General features: G+C 38.5%; 1 protein-coding gene across 13 annotated transcripts in view; it reads left to right on the plus strand.

The window, feature by feature from the left end:
• The window catches only part of CTNNA2 (catenin alpha 2), a 1,423,217-nt gene that overhangs the window by 1,399,014 nt on the left and 10,174 nt on the right, over positions 1–14,029 (plus strand). Inside the window, exon 19 of one of the 13 annotated variants that reach the window (XR_010115398.1) lies at positions 7,582–7,712. The exons of the other annotated variants lie outside the window; for them this stretch is intronic. The gene's annotated coding sequence lies outside the window, so the exon portion shown is untranslated. The remainder of the gene's footprint in view (positions 1–7,581; positions 7,713–14,029) is intronic. 13 annotated transcript variants of the gene reach the window in all.

Consider the following 14,029-nt stretch of genomic DNA (forward strand, 5'->3'; position numbering starts at 1 on the left):
CAGAGGGATAATTGCTGATGGTAAATATCAAAATATCAACAGTTATATTAACATAAACTGAAGGATTAGTATGTGCCAGGCATTGTACGAAGCATTTAAAATGCACTATGAAGTATGTTTTTTCAATTGTGCTCTGGAGGAAATACTATCATCCCCATTGAAAATATTAGAATAATGAGGTTCAGAGGATTTCAGAAACTTCCTGGAGGTCACAAAGTCAGTGTTTGGTACACAGTAGTGCTTCAGGAAGACTTCTTTGATATTCTCCAACAGCATGGTGTACTCTTTCTGTCATTCCTTGTATAACACTTTAATGTCATTATGTTTCTCTCAACTAGTCTGTAAGCTAGTTATAATAGGGAATATGTTTGAATGTTCATTTTTTTCCCTGATTCCCTGCATAATGAACACATAATCTATGCTTAACACATTAGCTTCTTTACCATCCCTTCTTCCATTGTAGTGAGTTATCACACCCAAAAAAATCCCAATAATTGATTTTGAAGTCTATCAGTCATTCATACTTTCATTTATTTCTATGTGAAAGCATCTGACTTCAAAGGCTAGATTTCAAAATGCACTGTTTAACTAGGATTTGGGGCCAAAAATCAAGTAATTAATGCAACTATTTTTCTAGTTAACTTAATTTCTTTATAGTTTTGTCTGTTAAATTTTCAGATATATTAAACCTTTTTTAAGAAAAGATTATGCCATGGAAACCTATAGAATTTTTTCCCAAAAAGCTGAATGAATCAAATTAGTAATTTATTGTAAAAAGAAATTTAAAAGTAACATGGTTGATTTCATTTGCCCACTTATGCAAAGGTTATGACATATAAATTGTTATTTAAATATGAAATATTTTAAATTAACTCTACTAAATATTTAATGCCCACTATTAAAAATTTGTATAGAGATTCAACTACAAATGATGAAACATGCAAATAGAGTTATTTCTCTCTCACATGGAATACATCTGTCTGTAGTTCAGGGAGAGTAGAGTGAACACAGAGTCATCAAGGACTTTGACACCTCCTAATTTTATGGCCCATCTATTCTCAAGCTCATCTTTCGGTCTAAGATTACTGCTAGTGTTCCATCTTTCCAATTTTCACGTAGGAAGAAGAAGTGAGAGGGTTAAACCAGGTGCTTCCTAGCTATGCTAGTACCCTCTAAGGAGGCTTCCTAGAAACTTCCACCCCTCTGCCCTTCTTCAGTTTCTACCTTCATCACCATACATATGGTTTGCTGCAAGAGAGACTGGTAAACACAATGTTTTAGCTAGGCACATTGCTGCTCTGACTAAAATTGAGATGCCACTAAATAAAGAGAAGGGCAAATGAATATTAGGTGAGCAACCATGACAGGATGCTAAGAATAAGAATTAAATTAACCTTATAAGATTTGATCCAAAGTAAGCAAGAATTTAGGGAATGGAAATCAAAATCTATTCTTTTTTTAAATTATTATACTTTAAGTTCTGGGGTACATGTGCAGAACGTGCAGGTTTGTTACATAAGTATACATATGCCATGGTGGTTTGCTGCACCCATCAACCTGTCGTCTACTTTAGGTATTTCTCCTAATGCTATCCCTCCCCCAGCCCCCTACCCCCTGACAGGCCCCAGTGTGTGATGTTCCCTTCCCTGTGTCCATGTGTTCTCATTGTTCAACTCCCACTTATGAGTGAGAACATGCGGTGTTTGGTTTTCTGTTCTTGTGTTAGTTTGCTGAGAATGATGCTTTCCAGCTTCATCCATGTCCGTATAAAGGACATGAACTCATCTTTTTTAAGGCTGCATAGTATTCCATGGTGTATATGTGCCACATTTTCTTAATCCAGTCTATCTTCCAAGTCTTTGCTATTGTGAACAGTGTCGCAATAAACATACATGTGTGTGTGTCTTTATAGTAGAATGATTTATAATCCTTTGGGCATTTACCCAGTAATGGGATGGCTGGGTCAAATGGTATTTCTAGTTCTAGATCCTTGAAGAATCACCGCACTGTCTTCCACAATGGTTGAACTAGTTTACAGTCCTACCAACAGTGTAAAAGCATTCCTATTTCTCCACATCCTCTCCAGCATCTGTTGTTTCTTGACTTTTTAATGATCACCATTCTAACTGGTGTGAGATGGTATCTCACTGTGGCTTTGATTTGCATTTCTCTAATGATCAGTGATCATGAGCATTATTTCATATGTTTGTTGCCTGCATAAATGTCTTCTTTTGACAAGTGTCTGTTCATATCCTTTGCCCACTTTTTGATGAGTGTTTTTTCTTGTAAATTTAAGTTCTTTGTAGATTCTGAATATTAGCCCTTTGTCAGATGAATAGATTGCAGATATTTTCTCCCATTCTGTAGGTTGCATGTTCACTCTGATGATAGTTTCCTTTGCTGTGCAGAAGCTCATTAGTTTAATCAGATCCCATTTATCTATTTTGCCTTTTGTTGCCTTTGCTTTTTGTGTTTTAGTCATGAAGTCTTTGTCCATGCCTATGTCCTGAATGGTATTGCCTAGGTTTTCTTCTAGGGTTTTTATCGTTTTTAAGTCTTACATTTAAGTCTTTATTCCATTGTCTCAGCCCCAAATCTCCTTAACCTGATAAGCAACTTCAGCAAAGTCTCAGGGTACAAAATTAATGTGCAAATATTGTAAGCATTCCTATATACCAATAACAAACAGAGAGCAAAACCATGAGTGAACTCCCATTCACAATTGCTACAAAGAGAATAAAATACCTAGGAATACAACTTGCAAGGGATATGAAAGACCTCATCAAGGAGAACTACAAACCACTTCTCAAGGAAACAAGAGAGGACATAAACAAATGGAAAAACATTCCATGCTCATGGATAGGAAGAATCAATATCGTGAAAATGGCCATCCTGCCCAAGGTAATTTATAGATTCAATGCTATCCCTATCAAGCTACCATTTACTTCCTTCACAGAATTGGAAAAAAAAAACAAACTTTAAATTTCATGTGGAACCAGAAAAGAGCACATAGCCAAGACAATCCTAAGCCAAAAGTACAAAGCTGGAGGCATCACGTTACCTGACTTCAAACTATACTACAAGGCTACAGTAACAAAAACAGCATGGTACTCGTACTGGTACCAAACCCAGAGATACAGATCAATGGAACAGAACAGAGGCCTCAGAAATAACACCACACATCTATAGCCAGTTTTCCCAACACCATTTATTAATAAATAATAAATGCAGAAAGCTGAAATTGGATCCCTTCCTTACACCTTATACAAAACCTATTCTTTGTAGTTTTTTGAAACTCAATACTCATATTTAGTTGTTCTGCAAACAGTTTAAAGGGCTTTTTTTCTATGTTTTTAGGGAATTAAGATAGGTAACTCCTGCCTACAGCATACCAGCTTTTCTGGGAGGTGGAGGGCTTTGTTTCCCAGTAGCATTCCCTTGCTGAATTATACTGGCAGATAGAAGCTGCCAGTGAAGGCTTTGAGTGGCATGATGATCTCCATCAGATGAGGAATCTGAAAAGCACTGGGAAGAGTTAGGCTTGGGGTGCAGTTCTTGCAAGTGTATGCCCTCCATTGAGTGGAACAAGAACTGAGTGCTGACTTTCAATAGTTGGCTATATGACCTGAGCAAGTTGCCTCACCTCTCTGAGCCTCATTTTCTCAGCTGCAAAGTGAAAATGATATTAGTATCTACTTCACTGAGTTATTGTTAGGATTAATGGTATTGATGTGCACCATACATTTAGCACAGGGTCCAGAATGTAGGTGTACTAAATAAATGAGTAGGTATTTTTTATCTTCTCTCCCCACAAAAGACTATATAGTCTTTTGGATAATGTTGGTGCCCTCTGGTTCTTATGTCTACCCCAAGCAAGGTGCTGGACAGAACAGCAGTGAGCAACCAGCCAGTCAAGGTCTCTGCTATCATCAAGACTGCATTCTTTTGTCACTGGGAGTCCTTGAGGAATCACTGACAGAGAGGGGATAGTTGAAAATACAGAAAGGAATAACCTCAATAGAAGTGAAATATGATTGTCACATTTCACTCTGTAAATGAATCACATGGGTAGCCAACCAAATGGAGATTCCTGAAATCCACAGTTCTGAAACTCAGCTCTGAAAAGGGATCAGGAATCTGTATTTTATTCCTAAATGTTTCTGATACAGATGATTCATGGATCACACTTTTAAAAAACACTGGTCTAGGAAGTAGAGGAAAGAGAAACCTATAGGCTATAGTGAGAATTTCTCCGGACAGTTTAATCCCTTTCCTAGTTCCTTTTCTAGGAAAACGGGTTTTGCTTCTTTAGGCTGGTTCAGTCTAGCCTAGTTTGGATAATTCTTTACTATAGGGAGCTTGTTGTAGTTATCCACTGTAGGATGTTTAAGAACATCTTTGGCTTCTCCCAACTAGATGCCTGTAGCAACTTTTCTTCTCCAGTAGTGATAATCACAAACATCTCCAAACTTTGCTGAACGTATCCTGGAGTGGGTGGCAAAATTACCCCTAGATGAGAACTATAGGACTGGTTGAAATCTTGACCTTTCACCTAGGATAAACATACTGCTTTAAATGGAGACTTTCACGTCTTCCCTCTGGAAGGGTGGAAGATGGCAGATAAGATAGTTCCAGATTTATCTGCCAACCTCGTTTCCAGTCAGGTGTCAGTGGGTGGAGGTACGCTTCTCTAAAAGTCAGGCCCCTGAGAGCCCACCACAGTAATCCTCTAGACATAACCTTCCTACAAAGCACAAAGGTCTAGATCTACCTCGGCCTGGTTATCCCCAAATCTTCCTATCTTAGAGCTTATGTATTTCTTTTTTTTTTTTTTTTTTTTTTTTGAGACGGAGTCTCGCTCTGCCGCCCAGGCTGGAGTGCAGTGGTGCGATCTCGGCTCACTGTAAGCTCCGCCTCCTGGGTTCACGCCATTCTCCTGCCTCAGCCTCTCCGAGTAGCTGGGACTACAGGCGCCCGCCACCATGCCCGGCTAATTTTTTGTATTTTTTTTAGTAGAGACGGAGTTTCACCGTGGTCTCGATCTCCTGACCTCGTGATTCGCCCGCCTCGGCCTCCCAAAGTGCTGGGATTACAAGCGTGAGCCACCGCGCCCGGCCGAGCTTATGTATTTCTATTCCCAACAGTAATTAAGGGTTTCAGTGAAAATATTGTCTGAAATAAAAGTTTAAACAAGGTAAAATGGCTTTCACGTCTTACTTTTTACAAACAAGAGTATTGAAGTTAAAACAATTGTTTTCATACCACTTTTTTAGAAAACCTTTTCATATATCATTACATATTTACCTAGTCTCTCTGTACATTTTAAAGTTTTCGCTCATGCCTGTAATCCCAGCACTTTGGGAGGCCAAGGTGGGCGGATCACAAAGTTAAGAGATCGAGACCATACTGGCCAACATGGTAAAACCCCGTCTCTACTAAAAAATACAAAAATTAGCTGGGCGTGGTGGTGCACGCCTGTAATCCCACCTACTTGGGAGACTGAGGCAGGAGAATCGCTTGAACCCTAGAGGTGGAGGTTGCAGTGAGCCGAGATTGCGTCATTGCACTCCAGCCTGGCGACAGAGCAAGACTCCGTCTCAAAAATAAAAAAATAAAAATTAAATTTTTACATGGTGAGAGAATGAGTAACTACATTTTAAAAAATAAAAAACTAAAGTGATAGTTAAAATAATCGTTTTAATGTTAAGAACATAAGGTCAAGGATCCCCTTGACATTCAAATTGCTTCTGTGTTTGTTAAATATATTTATGATGATGAGTAATTCTGCAATGTTGAAATTACTGATGGGTGAGCCCTTAAAACCAAGCAAGTTGTAGGGAGAAGCTGAAGAAGTTGCATGGCTTAGCATTCGTTTTTTAAAAGAAAATTGGAGAACTGTAACAGGCAGTGGCTTCAGATATAACAGAAATAATGCTTTCTTTCAAAGATATACCTGTAGTATAATTGTAGAATTTTTCCTGGCATTTTTTAATGTTTCAGGTAAAGGAATAATGATGCAACCTTTACATCTTGTAATAACTATGGAGGTGATTTAACTTTGTCAAAGGCTAGATTCACAGGGACTCTAAGATAGCAATTGTGCCATGAAGAAACTTTCATCTTAATATTAAGCATGATTTTTAGTAGGTACAAGATACTGTATCATACCATCTCCAGCCCTTTAATGTTTATCTTTGTTCCTTGGTTAAAAGTTGTCATCTTATTGGAAGTTAAAGGTAGTACTTTTTTTTTTCAAAGAAGTTTTCCAATTTCATGAACTTGAGGCTTTCTTTCAAAGAAACCACTAATTTTTTCTTATTTTTTTTTTTAGCAACACTATTATGCATTTCCAGTCCTCTGAGGATTTGATTTCCTTTAATCTGTTGTTTTGAAAGTTTCTTGTATAACTCAGCCTCATTGCAAGGGAACAGACAATATGTTGTCCATCCATGGAGGTTGTTTGTTGGACCAAAGAGATGATATTTCCAGTTTTAGATTGAAGGGAAACCTTTGGTGCTTTTGCTGAATTTTCCTGAAGTACATTCACTCCAGGAGAAACAGACTGGAAGGTTCCAATTAGGCCAAGCCCTGGCAGGCACCTATATGGAGAAGTATCCTGGCTTATTAGGAGAACCACCTTAAATGCCCTTTATTTCATCTTTTATTTAAAGGCAGTTGGAACTGTGGTATATTGATAAATGCGCTATACCTGAGGACAGAGGTCATGCGCTTGAATCTCTGGTAATTGTCTATTAGCTAGCAAGTTCTTCCTCCCTAAGCCTCAGTTTCCTATCTGCAGAATGATGTGCCTAAAGTGATGTAGTACTTTTTTTTTTTGGTGAGAATTAAGTGATAGTAGCATATAGGAGAGATCTAATTGGTTGGGAGGTTCAATATGTTTTGAATCTGGAAAAAAAGTATATTAATCAATAGATAAGTGCTAATCAACTTTTATTGATTATTAAATTGATGCATAAGACCAGCCAACTGATAAATAATTGATGTTCAGGGGCAGCCTGCACCAAGCAAACATAAGAGAATCCTTCACAGAACAGACCATCCATAATCCCCATTTGTACAGCGAATTCTAGTATGGTTTATGTGGTTCTAGCCTTAGTGGAGAACATACCAGCATACCAGTAAAGGGGGCAAGAAGGTACTTATTCATAAAGACCCAGAAATCTAGCTATGGCAACATGACCACACACACACACACACACACACAAGTCTTGGAGGACAAAGCAGTAAATAAGTAACTAATGATTTGATTCCAGAATAAATGACAACCAGATTTAAGGTGGAATCACCAAGGACAGGCTCATCAATGAGCTGACAGCTCCTATTGTAAGAATGGTCTACCTTCATTTTTTGGTTGAATTTCTTTCTTTTTGTGCTGCACTCCAAAGCCAAATTTAAGGGCTCCAAGCATGTTTCCTGTGTTCCATAGTTTGGAAACTGTATTTCCTGACCATTCTCTGTAATTGGAAAAAAATAAGATAGATAGTAACTAGGCTACCCCACGAGTACTTCAGGTAGAAGAAGAAAACTTCTTTTAGAAGTACTTTTCTCTTGTTTTGCTAGGGCTTATCATGCCCTCATGCTATGCTGGTCATCTGTTGAAATACCCTCTCCTGTGGAGCCAAGACCCTGGGACTGAGGCACCAAGGAGTTCTAATAAATTCAAATGAAGATCCCAAAAGAACTTCCCAAAGGTACCCAGAAGTGATGTAATAATCTTTCATAGTCACAGACTTCTCTAAAATTTCACAAGTATTTTATTTTCTCACTTGGACCTCAGAATAACTCACAAAAGTATATTGTTATTGCGCCGGGCGCGGTGGCTCACGCTTGTAATCCCAGCACTTTGGGAGGCCGAGGCGGGCGGATCATGAGGTCAGGAGATCGAGACCACGGTGAAACCCCGTCTCTACTAAAAAATACAAAAAATTAGCCGGGCGCGGTGGCGGGCGCCTGTAGTCCCAGCTACTCGGAGGCTGAGGCAGGAGAATGGCGTGAACCCGGGAGGCGGAGCTTGCAGTGAGCCGAGATAGCGCCACTGCACTCCAGCCCGGGCGACAGAGCGAGACTCTGTCTCAAAAAAAAAAAAAAAAAAAAACAAAAAAAAGTATATTGTTATTAACCCCCTTTTACAGTTGAAAAACTAGAAACTCAAAGAGATTACAGTGTCCAAACTTTCACGGCCAGTAAGTGGGACAGCCAAGACTTACAGCCAGTTTCTCTAATGTATTATCTTGTGCTTTGTGCAGTGTAAGGATGATGCTGGTATCTGTGTGCTCCGTAGACTAGTGGTTGAACAAGAAATACAGGGAATAGCATGTTTCAGATGGTATAGATAACAGGTAATATGTATTAAGTTCTTATAAATTATCAGCTTCACATCATTTCATGGTGTGTGCTGCATGACACATTAAAAGATTATGTTGTTAAAGTTTTTAAATTTTTTGATAAATAAGTGGTATATAATGTTTAGGGATAAGGAGAATTAGAAGTTGTATTTAATCAAGTTTTCTGTGAACATGTAGACAGCTTTTTTGGTTGCTGGCAAGAAAATGAAAAAGAAGAAGATGATATTCCCTACTGTTAGACTAATTCATATCTCAGGTGAATCATGATTGCAAGATTGGGAGTTTGTACAAGTTTTCTTCCCTTGTGGCTTAAGGAAGTTCACCTCATTACTGCTTCGTCACATGACTCATTCTTGTGAACAGTTAAAACACATCATAAGGCATGTTTCCCTCCACATAAATGGCATCAATAGCCAGGAATAAAGACTTAGGGCAGGAAAAGTCTATGGTAGATCTGCCTGGTCAAAGACGACTGCATGTTCTACCCAGAAATGAATTTTATGAGCCTTCAAGTAGACCAAAAAAAGTTTACTTTTCTCTATTTCGGTTTTCTCATATATAAAGCAGGAATGATGGTATTCAGCTTGTACATCTTATGAAGATTAATTTTTTAAGGCACCAGCACTATACCTAGAAAACATATAATTCTTGCCTCTTAGATGCTGGTGCTATTAATGGAGGAGATGGTTTTTAAATTGTAGCTGTCTTTTGAGCAAAGACTGATCCTGAAATGCTCACATGCAAGATACAGTAAGAGGAAGAGGACATAGATTTGTATTGCAATTTGGCTAAAGTTTACTTTCTCTTTTATTTCTCCAAATTTTACTCTCCTGACAATCTCATGTATTTGGAAGAATGAATAGGTAGTAAGAATGGATACTGAACTAGGCATTGTGCCCTAGCTTTGTGTCTTTGGACAAGCCTTTCATGTCCTATTTCCCCACCCATAAAATTATAATGCTTCAACATCTCGGCAAATATTTATGGAGGACCCATATGCTAGGCACTGTTTTAGATGTTTGGGATATAATGGGAGGTGGTGAACAAGAAACATAAAAATATGAGTATATAAGAATATTAAAATAGAGAAAGAATGGCAAATTGAGGCATGAGGATGGAAATGGAGCTGCAATTTGAAAAGTATGGCTTGGGTAGTTTTCACCAAGATGCTGATATTTGAATAAAGTTCAGATGGATGTGAGGGAGCAAGCCTTACAGGTATCTTAGGTGGGGAAGAGTTTTCTAGGCAGAAGAAATAGTAAGTGCTAAGGCCTTACATTGCAAACATGACTGGTCTTTCTGAGCAGTAAACAAGAAACCAGTATTTAGGAGTTGAGTTAATGAGAGCAAAATCAGAAGTATTGGGCCCCATGTGAAGACCATTTTGATAGATTTGGATTTAACTCAGTCTGTGATTGGGGAGCCACTCAAGGTTGTTGATAAGATAAGTGATACGGAGTTCATGTAACAGGATCGTTTTGGCTTCCCTTTGAGAATAAACGGGGTAAAGCATGGGAAGCAAGGAAACTAGTCAGGAGAAGCTTTTGTAACAAGCCAGTAAGAGGTTCTGATGAGTTGGCCAAGTGGATAAGAGTGAAGAAGATGAAAAGAGATCAAGTAATAGATATGTTTTGAAGATGTTGCTCACAGGACATGATGGCAGATTAGATGTTGAGTTGGAGAAAACAGGTGTAGCATAAGATTCTGGGTATTTAACCAAAGCAGTGGGAAGAACTGTGTTGCCAATAACTGACACGAGGAGGACTGCGCAAGGGTGGAGTTAATCGCAGAGCTCTCACTGTCTCTGGAAGGTTGGGAACAGTCCACAAGAAAAGGCTTACAGATGATTAGATCATTCTCTTCATGTCAAGAGGTGGTCTTTGTGAAGATAACTCTTGCAAGAACCTGAAGTATAATTTAGATGGAAGATAGATAATAGAATGGTTACAACTCATTGTTAAAAGTAATAGAAAACCCCTACCTGCATCTGTGATCGTGTACACAGTAATCATTTGAAAATTATTTGAAATTGTATTAATGTTAGTGGTGGATTTACAGCTCACAATGAAAGAAGCAGTGACCAGAAAAAAAGAAAATGATTTGGAGGGCATTATTCTGTGTCGACTCAAAAAATGTTTTAAAGAAGACAGAAAAAAAAAATGTGTTCAATTATTAAAAACCCATGGATCAACTGCTCAAATTTAAAACTAATTTAGTTAAAATTACTGATTTTTAAACTATTACACTAAAGACCTCTTATGAGCCCTTAAATGATGATAGCATTTCCTCTTAATTCTAATTTCTGTAATGAAAAAAGAGTTGAAATTTTAGGTTAATGTAGTGAATTATTTTATATAGCTACATATGTGTCTAACATTTTACTTCAATTTTCTGTGCTATAGTTAAGAGGTCATTCTTTATGAATTATGCGAGGAGAAATTATATTAGAGGTAGAAGTGGCATTAATATACTACTCTTAATTGGAGCAATGATTGCACAGGTGACATGAGTCAAATCATAGCCCTCTCCTGTGCAGTTCTGTTAGTTAGAAGGCCCATACTGGATATGGTAAACGGTTTCATCTTGATTGCTAACTCTCATCAATTGCTAGTGTTTGACTGAGCTATGTGTTGAGAAGAATGCTGAGACCATGGCTAGGATCAGTAGGAAAAAAGGACCTGATTGGGCATATCTATTAAGGATACAAATGAAGAAATGGCAGTAAGTGTGTCACACACTAATCATCCTTGTTTTATTGGTTCTAGAAAGGGCTGAGAGCATTGAAAAGTATCGGTTGTCTTAAGGATGCCCATTGCTATTTTTCTTTTTTGATATATATCTTCTTGGCTTTTATACCCATTAGCCCAGGCACTGTCCTTTTCAATAACCTTGGATTTGTTCTTTGGAAGGTCTTTTCATATAACCTGCCATTTGCTACCTCATTTGGTTAATAAATGTGTGCAGAGCAAGACCAAAGGCAGCAAGATTGTTGTGCTTATGTTCTGGGAAGCTAGTTGGACGAGATTTTCAAGTAATCCTACAGAATATGTAGGTTCGAAACTGGGAATTTATTGGTAGACTTAGATGCTGAGATAAGGTCAGTCTTAGTTGGAGATGGCAGGTGCTGGCTTCAGTGGTTTAAGACAGAATAAAAGATTAAAAATTAAGCTTTTATAACCCACTTTGTAGCAAAATACAGTTAAAGATTTAGGAAACAATGCTAGGGAACCCAAGTGTTTGTGTTTCGAAGGAGATAAATACAGAGCTTTGGGAGATTTGGCCTTCAGTGTTTGGTAGGCACTTCCAAACAAGAAGGGGCTCCTTTTTAGGGGTGGAGAGGGCTCTCAGCTGGGGTCTAACAGTGTATACCTCAGAATCGAATGAAGTAAGGTATCATCTTTTACCAGGTAACACCATTTGGTTTTTAATATGAGATATTTATAAATGATATTCTTAACCAAAATGAATAGCTGGAATTTGGGGAATTTAAGGTCCTTGAAATGGCTGTATAAAATATTTTATATAGACTATTTATTTTGATGCTTCCCAAATTAGATGTTTAAACATCAGCTTCCCAGGCTAGATTGCCTTTCCTCCACCTTCTAGTAGAGCCACCTTGACTCTATATTATCAATATTCCTTACCAAGTCCTAAATGTTCTTAGATATTTTAGGTGTCACATCTTTACATAAAATTCCTGTTTTCTTGCACTCAGTCTTGACTACCCCTTTATTCCATCTAAAGGATTCAATATTCCTATTCCCCTCATGAACTTCTCCATTCCTTATCCCAAAAACTGTAATATTCAGGCACTGAGACCAAGCCAAGATGGTGGTAGCTTCAGTAAGAAGAGAGTTTAAAAAAGTCTAAAATGCTGTATGGGGGAAACTTTGAAAAGAAAAAAAGTAAGGAGGAAGATGTAGGAAAAGAGAAACATAAATTTTATAAGACCATGTTTGGACTCACCTGGTGATTTAAGGAAAGATGGGTCACAGTCATAATAAAAGCTGAGATTTGTTAACGGCTTACCATGTGCCAGGCACTCAACTTCAGTGGCATTATCTCATTTAATGCTTTATAATACTAAAAAGTGCTATTTTCATTTTTACTTTTAAAGAACTTTTATGAGGTAGAGGTAAGTTTAGTGGTTGTTCAAGATCATGTAGTTAGTGATCCATCCAATCAAGGTTTGAACTCAGGCTTTAAGTCTAGAGCCCAGGTTTCCCTCAGTAGGAGAGATGAAAGCATGCATGTAAGAATGAATTCCCAGAGACAGAGAGTGCACAGGAGAGGAAGAAAGAGGTGGGGAAGAGGTGATCACATGAACAAAAGGGGCTGGGGTCCCAAGGAGAGGCAGCAAACATTCACTGGGAACGGAATCTCTCTGCTCTCTCTTCATCCTGGACCTCGGTAGCAACAGAGCCTTTGACTAGGTATTTCCATACACCTGACGAGGAGAGGATCACAGGCTGCATGGGTGTTTACTTCCCCCAGCATACGAATAATGCCACATTAGGACATAGCTCTTAGGGCTTAGATGAAAAGAGAAGTGAAAGAATGAGGAAGGATCATTCCAGATCTTCAGATTTTGCTCATTTTCCAGGCATAGTACTCCACCAACCTGCACCCAAATCGCAGCCTTTGACTCTTCTAGTCTACTTTTCTCTCGGTGATTATGCATTGCATGCCGGAGGGTAGGAGCCATTTTGCAAGTTGTTAAATGGCCTTCAGTACTTAGCAGCAGATACTACGTTTATACAAGGTAAGGCAGTTCAGAAAGTGTGGGGTCATTTAGTGGCACTTTGATCCATTTTATGAAAACATTTCTCGTGGGTTCATAGATAATTGTTCCTCTTACATTTGTCTTCTGGTCATGATGATACCACCTAGGGAGGGAGAAGGGTGGAAATAGAGGGATCAAAGGTAGTGATGCTCTGCTAGCTGGCTCTCCTATCGGTAAGGCAAAAAGGAGGCTTAGCGCCTTGCAGAATTATTTATAAGACATAAACCTTGGGTGGTCAAGACATGCTGATGCACAAAATCAAAGATGACAAGATCAACAGTTAATGCCTTATATATTCATGTGACGTAAGGACTGTCTCTCTGCCCAAGAATATTTCCCAATTATGGGGGGTGCCTGAAAGCCCATTGGCTCTTCTCTTTGTTGCATAATTCCTCATGATTTTTTTGTTACATGGAAACCAATAACTTAGAGGAGGTCTCTGGCAGGAGACCCTGAAGGGTTGGGATAAGGGAGGGTGCTGAAAGGAAGCAAGGAGAGAATAAGTATACGAAAAGAAGGTGGGGACTGCCTAGATGAACAGGTGGCCCTGTTCCTAACTTTCCAAGGGCCAACCTGTCAGTACTCCCACTTATCTTTGAGATTTCCATGTTAGAAAGAATGCCTTGTTTTGGGTTGAGCAAAAACTGTTTTGCCTTAATTGGTGAGAAAAAAAAATGGCTCTAAGCCATATTTAGGAAATCTGTTGACTATAATTAAGATTTCATGGGAGTCCCCAAGGTTTACTTACCTATAATTGAAAAAATGCAAATGAAGACAGTTAATCAGTGGACTGGCCGACTATGAAGCACTACTACCTACCTAAATGAATTAAAAATGAAGACACAAATATGTCCAGTTGAGAAAGTTACCAAAGAGCCAA

This window comes from Symphalangus syndactylus, chromosome 14, assembly GCF_028878055.3.
Source record: "Symphalangus syndactylus isolate Jambi chromosome 14, NHGRI_mSymSyn1-v2.1_pri, whole genome shotgun sequence".
NCBI lineage: Eukaryota > Metazoa > Chordata > Mammalia > Primates > Hylobatidae > Symphalangus > Symphalangus syndactylus.